Source organism: Balaenoptera borealis, assembly GCF_965194805.1.
Source record: "Balaenoptera borealis genome assembly, chromosome: 17".
NCBI lineage: Eukaryota > Metazoa > Chordata > Mammalia > Artiodactyla > Balaenopteridae > Balaenoptera > Balaenoptera borealis.
The window spans coordinates 59,419,177-59,441,021 of record NC_138876.1 but is presented as its reverse complement, the minus strand read 5'-3'; the positions used below and the strand labels follow the sequence as shown (position 1 = coordinate 59,441,021).

General features: G+C 38.6%; 1 protein-coding gene across 3 annotated transcripts in view; it reads right to left on the bottom strand.

Moving 5' to 3' along the window:
• ZNF704 (zinc finger protein 704) overlaps nt 1–21,845 on the bottom strand; it is a 218,841-nt gene that overhangs the window by 80,766 nt on the left and 116,230 nt on the right. The window lies entirely within an intron of this gene.

Genomic DNA, 21,845 nt, shown 5'->3' with positions numbered 1-21,845 from the left:
GCAAATACATAAATATATATATATGTACATGACAAATACATATCTGCAAAATATCATTCCCCAGGCCCCCTTCTAATTTAATTTTATATACTCTCTCTGGCTGGCTTCATGCATCATCATGGCTTTAACTCTCAATAGTCACTGATGACTTCCCCCAATATCTCCTGTCCAGATGTTCTAAAACTGTACTCCTGTTGTGTCCTAATGGAACCTTTGTCCAGCCAGTTGTAGAAGCCAGAAACGTGGGAGCTGTCCAGGCCTTGTCCCCTTTCTTGACCCCTTAGACCCAACTGATCCAACCTTTTGTTGATTTTACTTTAGAAATAACCCTAAAATCTGTCTCCCATTTTGATATTTTACCACCACCGCTTAATATTGGCCCTTGTCCATCCTCCCAAAACAGTAGCCACTTAACTGGTCTCCCTGGTCTCCATGCCATTTAACCTATTGTCCCCAATGCCATCCAAACAACCTCTTCAGAAGTTAAATGGAATCGTGCCATTCTAGATCTGAAAAATTTCCAGTGTCTCTCCAACGTTTATAATTTGAATTCACGTTTCTAAGTATGTTTTATAAAGCCCTTCATCATCTGCCCATTGTCTGCTTTTACAATGACACTTCCCAGCTTTTAGCCCTGAGTCATTCCAATCCCCTTTCTTTTCCCTGAGTACACCATGCTTGCCTTCATTCATTCCTTCAACTATTTATCAAGTGCTTCCTCTGTGCCCATCACAAGTCAATGCATGGGGTCGTATCAGTGCAGACATGACCAAGTCCCTGTCCTTACAGAGGCTATATTCTGGGCTTTTTTAGTCCATTCCTTTGCATTTGTCCAGTTTTCTTCCTGGAGTGCTCATTTCCCACCCCTCACCTGTCTAGCAAACTCCTACTTTACTTTGGGACTCAGCCTATTCATGCGAAATCTTGGAAGGTTACCTGGAAACTCTCACTCACATCTAGCCATTGGATAGTCCTTCTTCAGGAAATGAACTCCAGGAGAACATGGGCTTTCCTTGTGTCGGCTGCACGCTCAGTGCCTAGAACAGTGCCTGACATATATTGGGTTTTTAATAAATATTTATCAAATACATCATCCCTACCAAAATACCTATCTAGTTATGTGTTTCTACCTTGAGACCATGAGCTGTGAGTTCCTAATGGTCAGAACTTATCTAATTGGCCTCTTTACCTCCACTGCTTATTATACTGCCTGGTACATTGTTAGGAATCAATAATGGTGAATATAGGCCATACAGATTTACATGAAGAAAACAAAACAAAACAAAAAACCCCAAAAGCACTGGGAAAAATGCTGTGAGGGGTTAATGTTATCCAACCTCTGGAGTGGGAAGGGGGAGTGGGGTGTAAATGCTAAATCCTAGAACTCTAGGAATAAGACACGGTGTTTGTGCTATGAAGTAGTAAGGAGACACACATACATACGACTAGTTAAAAAATACTGGGGTGCTTCTACATGTAATTAGAGGTTCCAGCAAAACGCTGTGGTAGCAGGGTGGCACTCAGGAAGGTTACTTGGAAGAAAAGCCAGCCCTTGAAAAGTTTCCTTAGGTTAGCATCGCCAGACAAAACCCGGGACCCTCAGTTAAATTTGAATTTCAAATAAACAGCAAATAACATTTTTGTATTAGTATGTCCCATGCAATATTGGGGATATACTTACACTAAAAATGTATTCATTGTTTATCTGAGATTCAAAATTAACTGGGCCTCCTGTATTTTTATTACTGAATTTGGCAACTCTGCCTCAGGTATGTGGAATAGCTTGAGAAGAAGAGCAGGGATGAAAAAGCACAAAGAGAATGGCCAGTTGTCCAACACAGCTGGAGTCTTAGGTATATGGGGGATGGGGGAAAGAGGAAGTTATGGGGGATACTGCTAGGGAAGGAATGAGGCCAGATCACAGAGGCTTTGAGTGACCTTGACTTGTCAAAGAAGAATATGATGTCATCCTGGGAACTTATGTTCAGCAGTGAGAGACTATATCCTTTATGAAAAATAGAGCATACACATAAATTTTTGTGGACATAACTCATGCCTCCCTGGAGACGTACTGTAACACTGATTATATGAATTTTAAACACATCAGGAGCCATACAGAGCTTCCCCTTAAATGGAAAAAGATGTATTTTCTGAAAGTTAAATTAAATGTTTACACTTAACCAAGAACAGCTATTGGCAATCTGAGCGTTAAAATACTTTCCAAATAAATTTCTACTGTATAGTGATTTACAGACATTAAATTAAGATGAAACAAGCTAGTATCTGCAGCAAAAAGAATAAATTATGATCTTGTTTATACACTAAGTGTTGGTTTAAGTAAGATTTTAAAGTCATATGCTTAGATAACGAGCACATTAAAATACTGGCCATCTGAATCACAGATATAAAATTAACGACTAAAAAATTAACACATATTCATTATTTATTTAATCATTCTAACCAATACAGAACCTCTTACTTTAAGACAAATCATTCAGATTAACAATTAACAAAAACAAATTAGTAATCTGTTTTGGTCCTACTGCATGAATATCAATATCTGTGTTTATTAATGTTTGAAATATAGCTCTGAAAAAGCCAAGAATTCACATATTTAGAAACGCATTGAGGAACATTTTCTGTGATTTTTTTTTAAGGTATAAGAAAACACTTTTGAATAATTGTGGAAATTTGAATATGGACTGGACATTAGATGATAATAAGGAATTATTTTATGTTGTAGGGTTAAATTAAAAATAAAATCCTTTTCTGTTAGAGGCGCATACTCAAGTATTACAGGTATAATGATATAATATCTGGGATTTGCCCTTAAAATACTCCACTTGAAAAGAAAGCGTGTGGGACTTCCCTGGTGGTGCAGTGGTTAAGAATCCACCTGCCAATGCATGGGACACAGGTTCAATCCCTGGTCCCAGAAGATCCCACATGCCGCAGAGCAACTGCGCCCGTGTGCCACAACTACTGAGCCTGCGCTCTAGAGCCCGTAAGTCACAACTACTGAGCCTGCGTGCCACAACTACTGAAGCCCGTGAGCCTAGAGCCTGTGCTCTGCAACAAGAGAAACCACCGCAATGAGAAGCCTGCGAACCACAGCGAAGAGTAGCCCCCTCTCTCTGCAACTAGAGAAAGCCCACGTGCAGCAACTAAGACCCAATGCCAAAAATAAATAAATAAATAAATTTTAAATAATGTTTTTTTAAAAAAAAGAAAGGGTGGGGAGTAGATGAAACAAAGCTGCCAAAATGTTGATGATTGTTGAACTGGGGTGATGGGTATGTGAGGGGTTGAGTATATGATTAGATTTCAGTGTATGTTTGAAAATTTCTATAATAAAAGGTAAAAAACAAAACAGGTCTTTTTCATGAATGAATAATTTCCTTGGAAGTATATCTTATAATACATTTACATCCACCTTCCAATTTATATTTTAAATATATATATTTGTACATATATATATTCTCTTGCAGTGACTGGTTAATAGAGCAGTTGAGCATGTTTATCTTATTAATGATCGCTCACAATTTATTGAGTACATTCCATGGACCAGGCACTGTGCTTAGTGATTACCATGCAATATTCATTTAATGTCTGCAGCAGTCTTTTGATCTAGTCTTCACTATTATCCCCATTTTGTAGGTGGAAAACTGAGGCTTGCAGAGGTGACAGTTCTCACTGTCCTAAAGATAGTGCATGTGTCTGTATTGAGATCCAGGCTCAGGCTGCCTGACTCTAAAGTCTGTATGTTTAACCCTTCCCTATACTGCCAGGTAGATTAGCAGGAGTATAAATATACTCACAATACATATAATAATGAAAAGAAGGGGAAATGGCTTGCATGTTTCGACCTTGCCACAGCTATGGCTCAGGGCCAGACTTGTGATCCTCTCAGATCCAGCCTGGGTTCAGCCATAGATCAAGCTGTTGTGTGAAGCACAAAAGCGGAAAGATGCCGCTCTAGACAAAGAGAAGCAAAGACAACCAACACAAGTCTCTTCTCATTGACAACTGTTCTGCAATTGTGTGTGTGTGTGTTCTTTTCTGAAGTAATACAAAATGACGAAAATGCAGTTTGCCTTTTCTGTGCCTTCTGATGCCTGATTATATTTTGCAGGACTTCACCTCCCGTTTTAAATCATTCATCACGCAGTGCCTCTTGTGTGGCGCAGGAGGCAGTGGGTGGGTGGAGCGGGCAGCAGGGAGAGGCGAGTTGGAGGCCGCACATCCTGCAAGTGAGGAACCGGCACAGCTGCAGCCCCGTGAGACCCCGCCCCATGAGCTCATCCCCTGGCAGTGCAAATTAGGATGACGTAATGCTTCTGGAGAGCTCCTTCAGCCCACCGCAGTGGGAGCGCTCTTGCTTCTCCTGAGCTCAGGAAAAATTAGCATCGGTATTTCTAGCTGTTCCTGAGGAAATGGCATTTTATTCAAAGGTGTCGTGGGAAACAGAACACGCTGCCTGTGTTACGATCAGCTTCTGTGCCAAAGGAAAACAGAGCTTATCAGTAAATAAGTCACTGATTACTGCCCTTATCAGACTAGGAAGGTAAGCGGCTTTCTTCAAAAACAGGGTCCAATTAAAATGGCAAGAGATAGTCTCGGTGTTTCTTTAAAGTTATTTTAGCCGAAGAGTATAAAAAGAATAACCATAGCAATAATATTAAAGAACAGTAATAATCATCATTTATTTAGCTCACTGTATACTAGGAACTGTACTAAATGTTTTATATATGTTATCTAATTTAGTCCCTATTACAACCTTACAAAGTAGGCATATCCCCCATTCCCTCTCCCCACCTCACATACACACATATATACACTTTAAACATGAGCAAACTGAGGCCTGGAGAGGTAGGTAATTTGCCAAGGTCAGACAGCAGCAATTGGCAAAGCCAAGGGATTCCAGTCCAAAGCCCATATTGTTAATCACTATGCTACCTTGCTCTGTAGGCCCCAGGACAGGCCCATGCATGGTACTGTGTAATAACAACTCAATAAAATAGAGAAGAGAGGATTGTTTCCCCCAAGAAATCACAGGCCAAAGCTGGGGTATCTGCCGTGCTTGGCATTTCTCACCTCATTAGACATGGCAGGGAGAGGAGTATTTATTAAGAACCTGCTGTGAAATAGTAGAAAAAGTATATATTCATCTCTGCCCCTGGTTCCTAGCACAGAGCTCCTAAATCCCTTGGAATTTTCTGGGTGATAGGAGTGTCTTTTGCTCTAATGGGGTAACTCCTGGTGGGCTCCTGGGTGGGCTCCGGTCACCAGAAAGACCAAGCAATGATTAGGAGCTTGAAAATTTCAGCCCTACCCCCCAGTCTCCAGAGGGGGGACGGGCTGGAAACGGAGTTAATAATTGATCATACCTATGTGAAAATTAAAAAAAAATTCCCCAAAGTTCAGAGAGCTTCCAGGTTCATGAACACATGGAGATGCTCCTCACCCCTTCCCACACACCTTGCCCTGTGCATCTCTTCCATCTGTATCCTTTATCTGATCCTTTTATTTATTTATTTTTATATACATTCTTTTTACAATTATTCTTTTCCATTATGGTTTATGACAGGATACTGAACATAGTTCTCTGTGCCATACAGTAGGACCTTGCTGCTTATCCATTCCATATATAAAAGCCTACATCTGCTGACCTCAACCTCCCACTCCATCCCTCCTCCAACCCCCTTCCCTGGTCCTTTTATAATAAACTGGTAAACAGTAGGTAAACTGTTTTCCCCAAGTCCTGTGAACTGCTCTAGCAAATTAAATGAACCTGAGGAAGGGGTTGTGGGAAGCTTTGATTTGTACCTGATTGCTTAGAAGTACAGGTAAAACCTAGACTTGTGATTGGCGTTGGAAGTAGGGGGGCAATCTTGGGTGACTGAGCCCCTTGCCTCACTTCAGATGCCAGTGGAGGAGAAGGAAGAGTAGACAGAGAAGGTGGGATGAAAACTGCTGAAAGGAGAGGAAATGTGATATGGCATAATGGTTGTGTGTAGGGTTTGAGGGTCTGGAGGATTTAGGTTTGGGTACAAGCTCTACTACAAAAGTTCGGTGGCCTCGTGCAATAGACTCAAAGGCTTTGAGTCTCAGTTTTCTTATCTGTAAAATGGGAGTGATAACACACTCCTCATTGCGTTATTGTGAAGATCAAATAAGATAAAGCACAGTTCTGAACCTAGTGCCTGGTGTGCTCAGTAAAGAGCAGGGCAGGATGACTAAGGGTAGAAACCTAGAATCCCCTTCTTGGTGCTTGAAACCTGGCGTCCTCTTGGTTCGCAGAGAGTAACCATGTTTCACTGGATTAAGTGGGAACCGATCACTTTTCTGTGAACTCTGGGGAAGATTTTTTTCCACCAGAAACACTTTCACTCCCAGCCCACTCTCTTTCAAGCATTTTCGTTCCAACACTGGTTGCGGTGTGGAAGCATCACCCAGTAGGCAGGTAACTGAGCACTTCAGTTCAGCTGTAGAGATGATCACTGATCAGAAGCGCAGTCATGGCTCTGGGGGATTCCAACGGAATACAGAATCTATACACTATGTGTGAGATTTCATTAAATCTGGGCTGATTAAGTATAATGAAATCTCACCCATGGAGTATAGATTTTGATTACTATGGGAACCCCCCCAGAGCCAGGATCAAATTTCTGATCAGCCCTATTGCACAGAATCACCTGGAGGGCAACTTTTTATCTGTGCCTAAGATATCTGTCTATAAAATTACATGACCAGTTCTAACACCTATTAAACTAATTAGGCAGCTTGATTTTTAACAGCACCAAAATCTGTGCCATAGGGTGCCAGAAACAGAACATTCCTGGGGAGATGCACTAAGAAAGGAACTTTAAGCTTCAGTCACAGGGCGAGGAAGTAGAATTAAAAAATGTAATTCCTATGAAAGCATTTCTTCTCTTACACTTAAAAGGAGAAGTACACATACTGCCAGAAAATATTGTTTGTACACTTCATGATATCTGAAATCATGCTGCATTGGTTTAGCAAGCCTTCATACCAGTTGTGGATTTAGCTATTTGTGGTCTCAGATGGTAAAGCATAATAATTACCAACAGTAAAAAATATATTTTAATTTCTAATTACAAAGGTTAGATTTATTTTCTCCAACTGTGGGAGCATCTCCTTCCTCACTATTTTAAACTGGATGTTTACAAACAACATTACTTCTGAACTTTGCCCTGGTACAGTAAAGCTCGTGGTTTATACTAGGACGAAGTCAATCTTTGTAATAAAATTGAAAACCGTCAAACAACATGAGTTGAATTTGTTAACAAGTTAGGAAATGAAAGGTGTAATATGGATGCCTCATATGCCCAAGTTTTTTATTAAACTTTGAAGAAACAAATAGAATCATATAGTTTGATAACTGAAACTGACTTCTTAAGACACTTATTTTAAATGCTCTTATATTTAGAGAAAAACAAGTTCATCTGAGGATTTTTTTTTGAACAAAAGAGAGGCCAGTCTAGGAGATAATGGGCTAAATCTAATCTGTTTTAAGGTAGTTGCTTCCTTATGACAGCTACCAAATTACTCGTTAAGCTGGAATGGCCATCTGTCCCTACCTGTCATGAACAAGAACCAGATTCCATCTCGAAATGGACAGCATCCTCTAAATGGACAATCCATACCAATCCCCCCAACATTTTGGGGGCTTGATGTTAATCAATTTCTATTGCTAAATTCTTGCCATCACTTAAAATAATTGCCAATTGAAAACAACTAGTAGAAGCAAAAGTGGCAGTGTTTCTAAACAAAAGTCAGGTATATATCAAGTTAACTGTTGTTGATACAGCATGGCCAAGGAATGGTGTCTGTGGTTATTCAGATATTCAGTTACCAATGTTATACACATGGTCAATTTCTAACCAACTGGATTACATGATGATGTATTGAACCCCCCAAATATAATAAATACATCATAATGTTAAAAGAAAGATTCTGATGGGATTTCAATACTTCAAAATCATTTTCATAAATTTCAACTGTCACTGCTTTCTACATGTATGAAAGTACCAGTTAGTAATAGTTGAATGCTAGATAGCTAGATAACATCAAGTTAATGAGAGTTTTATTCTTTGTCATAATGCACATTTTCCTTTTATATACTGCTTCAGGCTGATCCAAAGGCTAAGAACCAAGGACTAGGAACAATTAAGAATGAAACACAAACAATACCAAACTCCCACATCATATTAAGGCAGGACTTTTCCAAAATTATAAAAATGAACAACGCATTCAAACCAGCAATAATGTTTTCAAACAGAGGCTAAAAATTTTAAGCAAAGACCAATTATATGTGCATATAGTGTGGGAGAGACAATGGTTTTGCACTTTTATCCTGCTTGGAATTCATAGGGCTTCTTGAATTTGTACCTTGATATCTTTCATCAGTTTTGGGAGATTCACAGTTGTTATCTCTTCAAATACTGCTTCTGCCTTAATCTCTCTCCTCTCCTCTGAAAATCCTATTACATGTCATATCCATACCCCCTCTTCTGGATTTTCTATCCTTTTGTTTCTTTGTATTCTATTCTGTTCACTAATTTCCTTTCCCTGTTTACTAATTCTTCTGCTGTGTCTACTCACGGTAGCCAGTTAACAAGTGGGTCCTCCAACCCCCCAAATCCTCACCATCTAGTATTTACACCCATGGGTAGCTTCCTCTTACATTAGATCAGTGCTGATCTGTATGACCAGATAGGTATGACAGAATATCATAGGGTATATCAGAAGTGGTGGTGTGAGACTTCTGAGGCTAGGTCATCAAAAGCATTGCATCTTCTGCCTCATGCTATTGGATTTCTAGTTCTGTGGAAAACCAGCCACCATGTCATGAGGACACTCAAGTAGTTTCTTGGAGAAGCTCACATTGAAAGGAACCAACTTCCCATCCATATGAGTGAACCCCCTCAAGATGGCTCCAGCCCCAGTTATGTCTTTAGATAACTGTCCCCCAGCCAATATCTGATGGAAACCTCATAAAAGACTTCCTGAATTTCTGACTCACAGAAACTATGAGAAAGATTAAGTGATTATTGCTGCTTTAAGTTACTGAGTCTTGGGATGATTTGTTACATAGCAATAAATAGCTAATCCACCCATCAATCAAGTTTTAAAATACAGTTCTTGAATTTTTCAGTTGGTTCATTTTGTATAGTTTCTAGTTCTCTTCTAAAATTTCCAGTCTTTTAAAAAATCTCACAGAACATATTAAGAGTATTTTTTAAAAGTCTGTGTGTGCTAAATTTATTATGTGGAGCCCCATGTTTCCATTACCTTCTATTTTTCTTGTTCTTTTCATCCGTACTGTTTTATCTCCTCATGAGCCTGACTATTATTAAAATAGTGGACATGGTATGTGAAAATTTGTAGAAATAATTTGAGACCTTGATGACATTCTCTTCCTTGAGAGAGACTTTACTTTGCTATCAGCAGGTTTAGAAACTAGCAATCTGAGATCAGCTTGATTCAATTTCAAGGATTAAAAATGACTTGAAGTTGAGCTTCAGGCTCTGAGAGGATAGTCTACTTACAGTTCATTCTTACTCCTAGTGGGTAGCTATTTAGTATCTCAAATCCAAAGCCTGGGGTATTTACCAGACTCACCCCAGCTTTGGAGGGTTCTAGACTCCAGTTTTATTCCTCTATTCCATAGGGCTGTCAGAAGCCCTGTTCAGTTTCTCAGCCTTTCAGGTATGTTTTCTGGGGTCAGCAGATATCTGAGTGAAAAAGTGGCCCCTTATGGAAGGCTGACCTCTCTAGATTTTCTTATTTTCCATAATTCTGCCTTGTTAGATCTCTGATGTCTCCAAGCAATTCCAAGCAAGTATATTTTCTCCAGCTTTTATTGTTCTCAGTAGGAGGACTGGCCTAAATTTTGACCCTTACGAGAAGTGGAAGTTCTTGCATTGTTTTATTAGCTAATCTAGAATACAGTTACATCAGAAAACAAAAACAAAAGATGTACTTTGTTTTGCTAAGGGTCTAATAGCATTACTTCTTCAAACCACTTTCATACTATAGGAACTAGTATTCTTTAAATAAAGTTGTAAACAGCTGCCAATCCACTCATTTATGACAAGTCAGCTGGTCAGAACAGAATATGAAAAAAACCCTATTGATAGAAATAAACCGTTTCTAGAGAATGTCAAGCAAATTCCTCCAAGGCCAAATCACTAGACAGATAGGCCATTGCTCCTCACATTTAGCCTTCAGAAAAGGGCATAGGCTCTAGTTCTGTGGAGAACCTAGTAGCCATGTTGTGAGGACACTCAATCAGCACTATGGAGAGGCCTACAGGTCACTGAGAATATTCCCCACTGTTTTCTGGATCATTTGATACTATCATTACATCAGAAAGCCTACCTAAAAGTTAGTTACGGAGCAAAAGAAAGAAAGAAATGTTTCAAACACATAAGGAAATCTTATTTTTATAGTAATATGACTATTAGTAACAACACACACTTCTTGTAAGGGTCAAAATTTAGACCAACCCTCCTACTTAGAGTACTAGATGTCTAGTATAAGATCAAACAAGATAAACTAGAACTTAAAATGTCACGTACTTTTGATTAGGAATGGAGGAAACAAATTCCTACATGTAACAATGTCATTTTAAAAGGAATATTTTAAGTATGTATCACAGACGAAACCTTTTTTTCTGCTGAAAGATAGTTTATCTAAAAGAGAAAGATGGACATTTACTGAAAATGTCTTTGCAAGTTTTACCATGTATTCCAACTGAATTACAGGATTTTACAAGAATTACAGGACTAGAGAATCACTCCTGATTTACAGATTTGTGACTCAAATATTCAAAGTAGGTTATTTGGTTTTTCTTTGTTTTGTTTTGTTTAACTTTTTATTTTATATTGGAGTGCAGTTGATTAACAGTGTTGTGTTAGTTTTAGATGTACAGCAAAGTGATTCAGTTATACATATACATGTATCTATTCTTTTTCAAATTCTTTTCCCATTTAGGTTGTTACATAATATTGAGCAGAGTTCCCTGTGCTATACAGTAGGTCCTTGTTGGTTATCCATTTTAAATATAGCAGTGTGTACATGTCAATTCCAAACTCCCTATAACTTTTCCCCACCCTTCCCCGCCCCCTCCACCCCTGGTAACCATAAGTTCATTCTCTAAGTCTGTGAGTCTGTTTCTGTTTTGTAAATAAATTCATTTGTTTCATTTCTTTTTATCAATAGATTCTGCATATAAGCAATATCATACTATATTTCTCTTTCTCTGTCTGACTTACTTCACTCAGTATGACAATCTCTAGGTCCATCCATGTTGCTGCAAATGGCATTATTTCATTCTTTTTAATGACTGAGTAATAGAATAGAAATATAGATCAATGGAACAGGATATAAAGCCCAGAAATAAACCCATGCACCTATGGTCAATTAATCTATGACAAAGGAGGCAAGACTATACAATAGTGGAAAGACACTCTCTTCAATAAATAGTGCTGGGAAAACTGGACAGCTATATGTAAAAAAATGAAATTAGAAAATTCTTTAACACCATACACAAAAATAAGCTCAAGATGGATTAAAGACCTAAATGTGAGACTGGACACTATAAAACTCTTAGAGGAAAACATAGGCAGAACACTTTCTGTAATAAATCGCAGAAATATCTTTTTCAATCCGTCTCCCAGAGTAATGGAAATAAAAACAAATATAAACAAAAGGGACCTAATTAAACTCAAAAGCTTTTGCACAGCAGAGGAAACCATAAACAAAATGAAAAGACAACCCACAGAATGGGAGAAAATATTTGCAAATGATGCGACCGACAAGGGATTAGTCTCCAAAAATTTACAAACAGCTCATGCGGCTTAGTATCGTCAAAACAAACAACCCAATCCAAAAATGGGCAGAAGACCTAAATAGACATTTCTCCAAAGAAGACATACAGATGGCCAAGAAGCACATGAAAAGATGCTCAACATCGCTAATTCTTAGAGAAATGCAAATCAAAACTATAATGAGATATCACCTCACACCAGTCAAAATGGCTATCATCAAAAAATCTGCAAACAATAAATGCTGGAGAGGGTGTGGAGAAAAGGGAACCCTCTTGCACTGTTGGTGGGAATGTAAATTGGTACAACCACTATGGAGAACAGTATGGAGGTTCTTTAAAAAACTAAAAATAGAGCTACCATATGATCCTGCAATCCCACTCCTGGGCATATATCCAGAGAAAAACATGCTCCAAAAGGATACATGCACCCCAATGTTCATTGCAGCACTGTTTACAATAGCCAAGACATCAGGGACTTCCCTGGTGGTCCAGTGGTTAAGACTCCACACTTCCAATACAAGGGGCGCGGGTTCAATCCCTGGTTTATCATCGGGGAACTAAGATCCCATATGCTGCGCAGCACAGCCAAAAAACAAACAAACAAATCCCCCCCAAAAAACTTACAGTAGCCAAGACATGGAAGCAACCTAGATGTCCATCGACAGAGGAATGGATAAAGAAGATGTGGTACAAAGTAAATTATTTGTTGATTATATTTTTATCTCTATCACTATCTATTGATGGCTATTGGCCACGTAAAGCTGGTACTCAGACTAAGACATACCCACTAAAGGGAGACTATTTATCTACTTAATCATCAAGTCAAGTTTCTTGATTCATCTCTACCATGTCTGAGATTTGTCTGTCTCTCTAATTTTCTACTCTTTCCAAATCACTCAGCATATTGCTTACTCTGCTTACCCTCTTCTCTGTACACATCCCCCCAATTTCAATCTGTTCAAGAATCTTCAGTGACTTCTGGGTACTCAGCCTGGTCTTCAAGGCTTCAACATCATCTGGTCTTGGTCTCCTTATTCCTTATTACTTTTCAACTAAACTTCCACTTTATAAGTCAGTCATTTCACTACTCCCCACATGATGCTTATTTTTGCTTTTGTGATTCTCTTCCAGCCTCGATGCTGTCCTTTCTCCTTATTTATTCAAACTATATCCATGATCTGGTCATCAAATACCAAGGACCTAGCACTCTTACTCATTAGAACCAAATACTGCCTTCTCCTACATACCTTCTCTATCAAATTTGATCCATGCTTGTAATCCTTTTCTTTGAAATTATATTTTATTCATGGTTTAAAATGCAAAAACTTGAAGTGCATTACATACCAACTTTCATTTTGTCAATGGTGTTGCAAACCTGCTAAGTCAGGGGCAGAATCTTCATAATCTTCTAAAGTGCCACCCACAAAATCTACATTCAACAAATGCCTTTTAAATATATGCAACTTAGTGTCCAAATCTAAGTAACAGACTTTCATTGGACCATAATGAGCCTGCTTAGCCCAGGAATTACCATTTGATTCACTCCTTTGCCAATGAGCTACCCAGATGACAAGATAGAAAGGTAAAAACTCATTTTGGTGGAGACCTGACTCCTGGTGGATTATTTCCTTCCTTGGGTTATGCAAGGGGATGAAATGACAAACTCTTCTATGTTAATTATAGATTCCCTATTTCGTGGCTCTGTATTTTGAGTACGAAATATGCAGACCTTTTTTTTTATCAACTAAAAGATATTTAAACAAATTTGTAATTAATTTTTTCCTAGATGCCTTAAGCAGGTAATTCATATTCAGCAAATGTTTCTTTGGTACTTATGCTTGACAGAGAGAAAGAAAATATAAACAGGAAAGAAGGAATTCCAGTTCAGCACATTAACCAAGGAAAACATTAACTGTCCTTTGGAATACAATCCACAAATAGTCCATTTTGCTGCTGCAAGGTCAACAGAATTATCCTGTGGTCTCTCTGCCTAGTTGATAAACTCTTTAGTTAAAGATTGCTTCATTCCTTTCAAAGGAGGCTGGCTATAAGATCACATGCTATTTCAGTGGACAGCTTTTAAATTTTTTTTGCAACACATTTTCCTCAATGTGTAAAGCCTATTTTCATGAATTAGCAAGAAATACAACTTTATGCTCCTAAGTTCAGAAGTCACAGAATTTTAGCAGTCCTTATTTAAATGTTACCGTTTCTATAGCAGTGGCCCTTTACCCTACCTGTCCTTGAAAACTGCTACAGTAATTTTCAAAATATATTGATGTTTGAGCCCATCTGGAATTTTTTATTTAATTAATCTGGCCTAAGGCTTTGGGCCCTATGGCTTTTTTTAGTTTTGGTTTTGGTTTTTTTTCTGTTTGTTTTGTTTTGTTTTTTGATTTTAATGTGCAGTTATGGTTAAGGATCACTGTTCCAAGTGGAGAGAAAATGGGAAGACTAGAATAACAGGGGAAGAAAAATAAGTTTCTTAACAATAAAAATAAAAACTATAATTTATTCAGTACTTATATATGTACACCAGGCAGCATGTTAACCATGTTTCATACTATATCAATTATCTATTGCTGCATAACAGATGACCCTAAAGCTTAATGGCTTAAACAACAAGCATTTGTGTCTCACAGTTTCTGTGGTCAGAAATCTGGGAGTCACTTAGCTTGGTGTTCTGGTTCATGGTTTCTCTTGAGGTTGTAGGCAAGATATCAGCCATGACGGCAGTCATCTGAAGGCCTGATTGGGGCTGGACAGCCCTTTTATAGAAAGGCTCAATGGCAAGGGGGTTGGCAGGAAAATGTAGTTCCTTCCTGACTGCTGGCAGGAGGGCTCAGTTCCTTATCATGTGGGCCTCTTCACAGAGCTGCTTGAGTGACTCCACAACATGGCAGCTGTTTCCCCAACGCGAGTGATCCCAGAGAGAGCAAGGAGGAAGTCACTTGCCTTTTATGACATAGTCTTGGAAAGTACGTATCATCAATTATGCCACATTTTATTCGCTAGAAGTGAATCACTAAATACAGTCCACTCAAGGGGAAGGCAGTCAAACTTGGGAGTATCCAAGAATTTGTGGATATATATATATATATATATATATATATATATATATATATATATATATATATATGTTTAAAACAAACACAAATTTATTAATTATAATAATTCTGGAAGTCAGAAGTTCAAAACGGATCATCAGGGCTGCATTCCTCCTGGAGATGCTACGGGAGAACACGGTTCCTTTCCTTTTCCCGCTTCTAGGGGCAGCCTACATTCCTTGGCTTGTGGCTCTTCCCTCCATCTTCAAAGCCAGCAGCCAGTGTAGCATCTTCCAGTCTCTCTCCCTACTTCCACTGTCACATCGGCTTCTGATTGACCCTCCTGCATCCCTCTTATAAGGACCTTTATGACTACATTGGGCCCACCCAGATATTTCAGGATAATCTCACAACTCAATATCTTTAAATTAACACATCTGTAAAGTCCCATTTTCAATGTAAGGTAACATATTCACATGTTTCAAGGATTAGGACATGGACATTTTAGGGGGACCGTTATTCTGTCTGCCACACTAGCTAAGCTGCTGGATAGAGATACCTCCTGAAACCCATTCCAGATGAGTCTAAACATGCCAAAATATGTTAAAGTTTTGTTTTATTATACAAATAATAATGAATATGTAAATGTAGTCTCATTGTAAAATATGCAAATATTATGATAAGACTAAGTCTTACTTCACCATCACATTTAATTTCCAGGCCCGTCCCTCTAGGTGACCATTATTATCAATGAGCACCATGTATGCTATGAGGCCTTTCTATATATCTGCATAAAATAAATGGACATATATTTTTTAAAATTAACTTTTTATTTGGAACAATTTTCCGAATAGATTTATGGAAAAGTTGCAAAAACAATACAGAGATTTCCTGTATACCCCTAGTTTCACTTACCCCTAATGTTATCATCTCACAGTACTCCGGTATGTTTGTCAAAGTTAAGAAACCAACATTAGTACATTACTATTAACTAAACTCCAGACTTTATTCGGATTTCCTGACTTTTTTCATTAATGTCCTTTTTCTCTTCCAAGATCCATCCAGGATACCACATTGCATTTAGTTGCCATGTTTCCTCTGACCTGTGATGGTTCCTCAATTTTTCCAAGTTTTTCAACACCTTGACTGGTTTTAAGAGGTAATGGTCATTTATTTTGTAAAATGTCCCTCAATTTAGGTTCGTCTGACGTATTTTCTCATGATTAGACTGCGGTTATGCATTTTGGGAGGGATTACCACAGAGGTAAAGTGCTTTTCTCATCACACCCCTTCAGGAGGGAGATCATATCAACATGACGTCTCTCTCATCATGTTAGCCTTGACCATGTGGTTAAAGGGCTATCTACCAGGCTTCTCCACTGTAAATTTAGTATTTTTCCTTTTCCATGCTCTCTCCTTTGGAAGTGAATCACTACGTCTAGCCCATACGCAAAATGAGGGGAGTTAACATCTACCTCCTGGAGGAGGGGTATCTATCTAAATTATTTGGGATTCTTTGTAGAGAACATTTGGGTGGACATATTTTAAAGGTGTGCACATAAAGGTGTGCACAGCTAGTAAGACCTGGCATTTAACATGAGGTTGGTTTGATTCCAGAGTCTATGTTCTTTTACTGAGCCCCTTAACCTCTGCACTACTAAGAACTTGTTTTTAGTACCATTCAAACATATTTTTAATATTCTACAAAATTCCCAAGAACTTGTTAGAAAGGGCAATACAGGGCTTGCTTGCTTATATCTTGTTGCATATTGTTTCCCTGATGTCTGTCTGACTTTCTCAATCAGACTTTGAAAGCAGGGACATAGTTTTATATACTTTGTCTCCCCTGAGCACCTAATACACAGGTACTCAGGAAATACTTCCTGCCTGAAAAGAAAGTGACTCCTTTTCCTCACTGTTTCCCACACTGTCTTGAGTGGCTACCAGGAGACACCAAAACTTACAGTGGTTGATCCCTTCATGCTCAGACCCAGGGCTAAGAGCCGAGATACGACAGGTTCACACCAGAATGACTGAATAGAACCTGGGGATCAGGCTAGAACTGTAGGAGAAGCCGCGAATGTTAAAGTTTTCCCTCTTTCTGTTGCTACTTTAATGAGCAATTATGATGACAGCAGATACCAATTTGGGTTACTTAACGAATGCTCAGCCCAGAGATCCACTCAGGCTATGAGTATAATTTTTGGATTTCTATAGGAGTGCATTGTTTTCATCCCACCAAGGATTAGGAATCATGTTTCTGGGTCATACACAATAAGTCATTTTCTCCAAGTCTTGGGTATTTGGGAGTCTAGATTCCAGGAAACCATTAGTCTTTCTGTCAACCTTTCTTACATGGCAGGTATCCAGATGGCTAAGGTGGGTGGGTGTCCCATACTTCGGTTTAATTGGAACACCCTGTCGCCCTGGGATACAGAAGCAAACCTTTCCTCTGGAGAGGAAGGCAGCAAAGCTCCAATCTTCTCTCCCCATCCTTCCTGACCCTGTCCTATTTGTTGTGTAGATGGACAAACGGAAGCAGTCCAAAGGAAGGGGCTAGCTGCAGATACGGTTAACATGCTAACAAACTTAGGGAGGTTCATCAGATCAGTTACACTGCAAAACATTTTCCTTCTCTTCAGCCTTTTAGCAGGAAAGTATGTTCAGAAGCCACGTGTGGTTTCTCTCTCTCCATTCAAAGCACTGTCTCCTGGAGCAGGAGAAAAGGAGGGGGAGGTTACATCCTTGCCTACGTCTATAGTTAAGAGACTCTCAGGTCTACATCCTCACAGACTCCAGAGAAAAAGAAAAAGCCTCCCCACCAAACAATGTGGGGTGTAAGGACTGAGCAGAATTTATAAATATGCTTAAGGATGTGTCTCTATGATGTTAGTGGGTAAATATCCTTACATGTCCCACTAAGTAAACACGAACTAAAATGTGGTCTGGAAAGAGAGAAGCATGGGCCCAGGGATGTTCAGAAAAGCAGGTAGATTTCAGAGCTGACCTAGCAGTTTTCTCAGCTGTGCTGTGCCATTCCGCACCCTCTCCATTCTAGCGGATCTCTGAGGGCTCCTGGTAGCTCAGTCAGCCCGGAGTCTCCTCTCCAGCCTACTGCTGTCAGCACAGTGAGCTGGGGAGGGCCCAGCATACTGAGGTTCCAATCTTGACCCTGTCACCTACTACCCACGTGACCTTAGCCAGGTGAATCAATCTCTCTGAATCTCAGTTTCCTCGTGTGTAACATAGAGATATCGGTGCCTAACTGCATAGGGTCACATGACAGTAAATGAGATAACTAATTAGTGCAACATGCTTATTAGCACAGTGGATGGTTCAGTATGTGGTGGCTTGTATAATTATCAAAACGTCCCTTTCTAATGATCTTAAGACTTCAGGATAGTGAAATGTGGAAAATTAAGGAAATAAGTTAGGAATTTTCACGACAAAACCAAGTGAGTGGCTTCCAGGCAGCAGGATAGGGAGGTCTTTCTGGAATTGAAATGAGGCTAGCCTAAACTGAGGTGTGTTGTAAGTATAAAACAAATGCCGGATTTTGAAGACTTATTTTGAAAAAAAAAAAATCTAAAACATCTCATTAATAATTTAAAAATATTGATTACATGTTGAAATGATAATGTTTTGGACATGTTGGGTTAGATAAAATAGAATTTATTAAAGTTAATTTCACTTGTTTCTTTTCACTTTTTAAAATGTGGCTACCAGAAAACTTAAAATTACATATGTGTCTTGCAATATATATTTTTGGACTGCGCCATTCTAGAACACTGAAATAGCATTGAGAGAAATACTTCATTGAATTATACCCTCGGCCATGTAAGAGTTAACACATCTCCCTAAGATACTGCTTGAAAGTAACTCAATTACAAGAGAGCATGAAGCCAAATATGCACAAACTGCTAATCACATCATTAAATAGAGTCTCTCCTGTTGCAGTGCGTAATCACTTATGAGAGCAAAGAGCTTAGGGACTTTCAAATCACGGAAAATTTCAAATATCCATTCAAGAAATGTTCTTGTCATCCCTGCTATATTTGTCTTGAGCTAATCTGGCTGCAATTTAATGCATGACATTTTTATCACAATCCACAAATGCACTCAACTGGCACAAATACACTTATTTATGCACAGAGCCAGGGAAAGGGTTATCTTTGCTTAAAATAATGTGCTTAACTAAGGGACTGTCCCTTTTACCGTTGGGGAGGCTAGAGGTTATGGGCAGACACACATGAACTAACCAATATTAAATATTCACATAGCTAATTACATGGTTTATTTGAACTAGAGGATAAACAGATGCATCTCCATTTTTGACGGACCCTCAAAACTCAGTAGCTCCTAAACTTTTAACGTATTCCCTTGTGATAGTAAATTGCTATAAAAAGGAATCAAAACAATACAAAACAAACAAACAAAAAGAAACAACCCCTGTATGCACTGACAAACTCTCCTTTAACGAAATCTATGGTCAATCATTTAAGAAAAACATTTACATTTGGAATGGTTAACTTTTAAAAGGTGTAAGTTTAGAATAAAAATTGTGAGTTTTTTTTTTTTTAAAGGAGACCCATCTCTTCCATTCCTATCACAGCATGTAGCATTCTGTTTCTGATTTTTCCAGAACATAATTTAAGCATAGGTATTATCATCTCAACATACTTAATATAAAAAATTTAAAATTCCCAAATTAATAATTAAGGAACTAAATAATTTTACTTCTTTTGAGCCCCTGTGGAATTTTAAAGCGGTGTTAATATTATATTTTTGATGGCACCCCTTACTTCTTCAATGTTATTATCTACTGTATTAAATTTTAAAGATAATCAAGATAAAAAGAAATTTCAATTCAAAGAATCCCCTGAGCACAGAGGGAAATTCCTTAGTTACGGTTGATAGGGCTGTGGCAATTATGCAGCTAAGTTCCAGCGCCAGAAAACTGTTCTAAAGAGAAGTCCACCTACAGATGGGCATAAAATCTTCCAGGACAAATAACACTATGTGTTGATAATGTCCAGTATCTTAATATGTTGACCACCCATAGCAGCCAAAGTTTATTTAAATAAGGGAGATACCTTAAACTTATAATATTAGTACACAGAATACTCTAAAAAATTTACATGCAATTTTGCTAGAAAGCCTGTATACGACAACAGGAAGGATTCCTACACATAAGTGTATCCATTAAAAAAATTACTTTGCAAACTTTGCGATTCCTCTTTCTGAGCATGGCCAAATTCCACAGATCAGACTACAGCTGAATAAACACTGTGCTTCAACATGAAGTGGAACATGAGCTTGGAACCAAGCAGATTCTCAAGACAGACAGAGTGTACGAACAGGAACAAGCAGGCCCTTTGGAAAGATAAGGAAAATGTCAAAATCGTCTCAGGTGCTCTTGGCTGATTAAATATATTTCTGCCAAGGGAAAGTAGATTTAATTTCCTAGTACAACTCAGACTTTCTCAGGACTCTTGTGAGGGTTGCAAAACGGTACAATCATTTTGGAGAACTGTGTGACAGTTTCTTATAAAATTAAACAAATATCTACTCTATATTTCTAGGTATTTACCCAAGAGAAATATAACCTCACACAAGAATGTTCTCAGGACCTTTGGGAAGATTAAATGAGATCATGTACGTGAAAGTGCTTTACACAGAGTCATGCATGTGGTAGGAGCTTATTAAATAATATTTTCAATCTCCTTTCATGTTTTTGGATGTAATAGAGTATAGAATTTCAATAGTGCAGACTTGGGTTTATGTCCTGGCTCTGCTATTCATCTGTCATATCCATGCATCCAACCTTTTTGAGCACACCCTCTGTGCCCAGCACTCTTCTAGGTGTTGGGGATACCATATTGAATGTGATGGCCCAAGACCTTACTTTCAGGGGTTTACATTCTAGTGCCTTGGGCAAGATGGTTAAGTTTTCTGCACTTCCTTTTCCACCTGCATAATTCAATTCAGTTCAGCACCTTTGACAGACTGAGTTGGGGGACACAAGAATCAACTAAATAGAACCTATGCTTTCAAGTATTTTACAAATCCAATGGCAGCAGCAGACAACAGAAGCAAATTCAATGGAGAGCAGTAGGTGCTGTGAGCAGGGTAAAGACTCAGTGCTGTGGGAAGGGCTCTGAACCCTGCTTGCTGGCAAGGAGATTGGTTGCAGCAGTCAGTCAGAGAAGGCTTCCTGGAGGAAGAGCATTTAAATGCAATCTGCAGCATAAACCAGGCAAAATGTACTCACAAATCCACCGTATTATTAGGAAGATAACATGAGGATATAGTTGCGAAGGCACTAATCAGTCCATAAAGTCCTTTCTAATTTAAGGCAGTCTATTTCCATTTTAAGGGCAATAGTGTTAAAATGGAAAATTGGTGGATGGTCCTGAGTCCAGATTATACTCTCTCTGACAATACGTTGTCTTCCTAACACACGTGCTTAATCTGGGTTTTCCACATCTGCTTCCTCGGATCCCAACACTTCTAGCTTTCTGCTTGAAGGAATTAGGTAATTGAATAAATTGTTTATAATCATACGGGGCCAATTCTGACTTCCAGTCAAGTTTCTGGGATTTGCTAAATTTACGGTCTGTGGTGTAGTTCTGTGGTCGGCCACACTGGCCTCTAACAATGAAACAGGCTTTTGCAACAACCAAGATTCTTGATTTTCTGGAACCCATTGAGTACTTAATAATTTTTTTTCAATTTAATTGAAAGGTTCTGTTTATGGGGCTGAAATACAGTTTACACCATAAATAACCAGAACTTTAAAGTGGTACAAAAAACACTAACTCTGCTGGAAAACTTTTGATCTGTATTTGCTGCTTTGTTTTATTTGCTACACACACCTCTGGAAAAAAAAAATGGAAGTAGGAAGTGGGACTGGGGACAAAGGTGCAGAAAATTCCTCTTTCCAA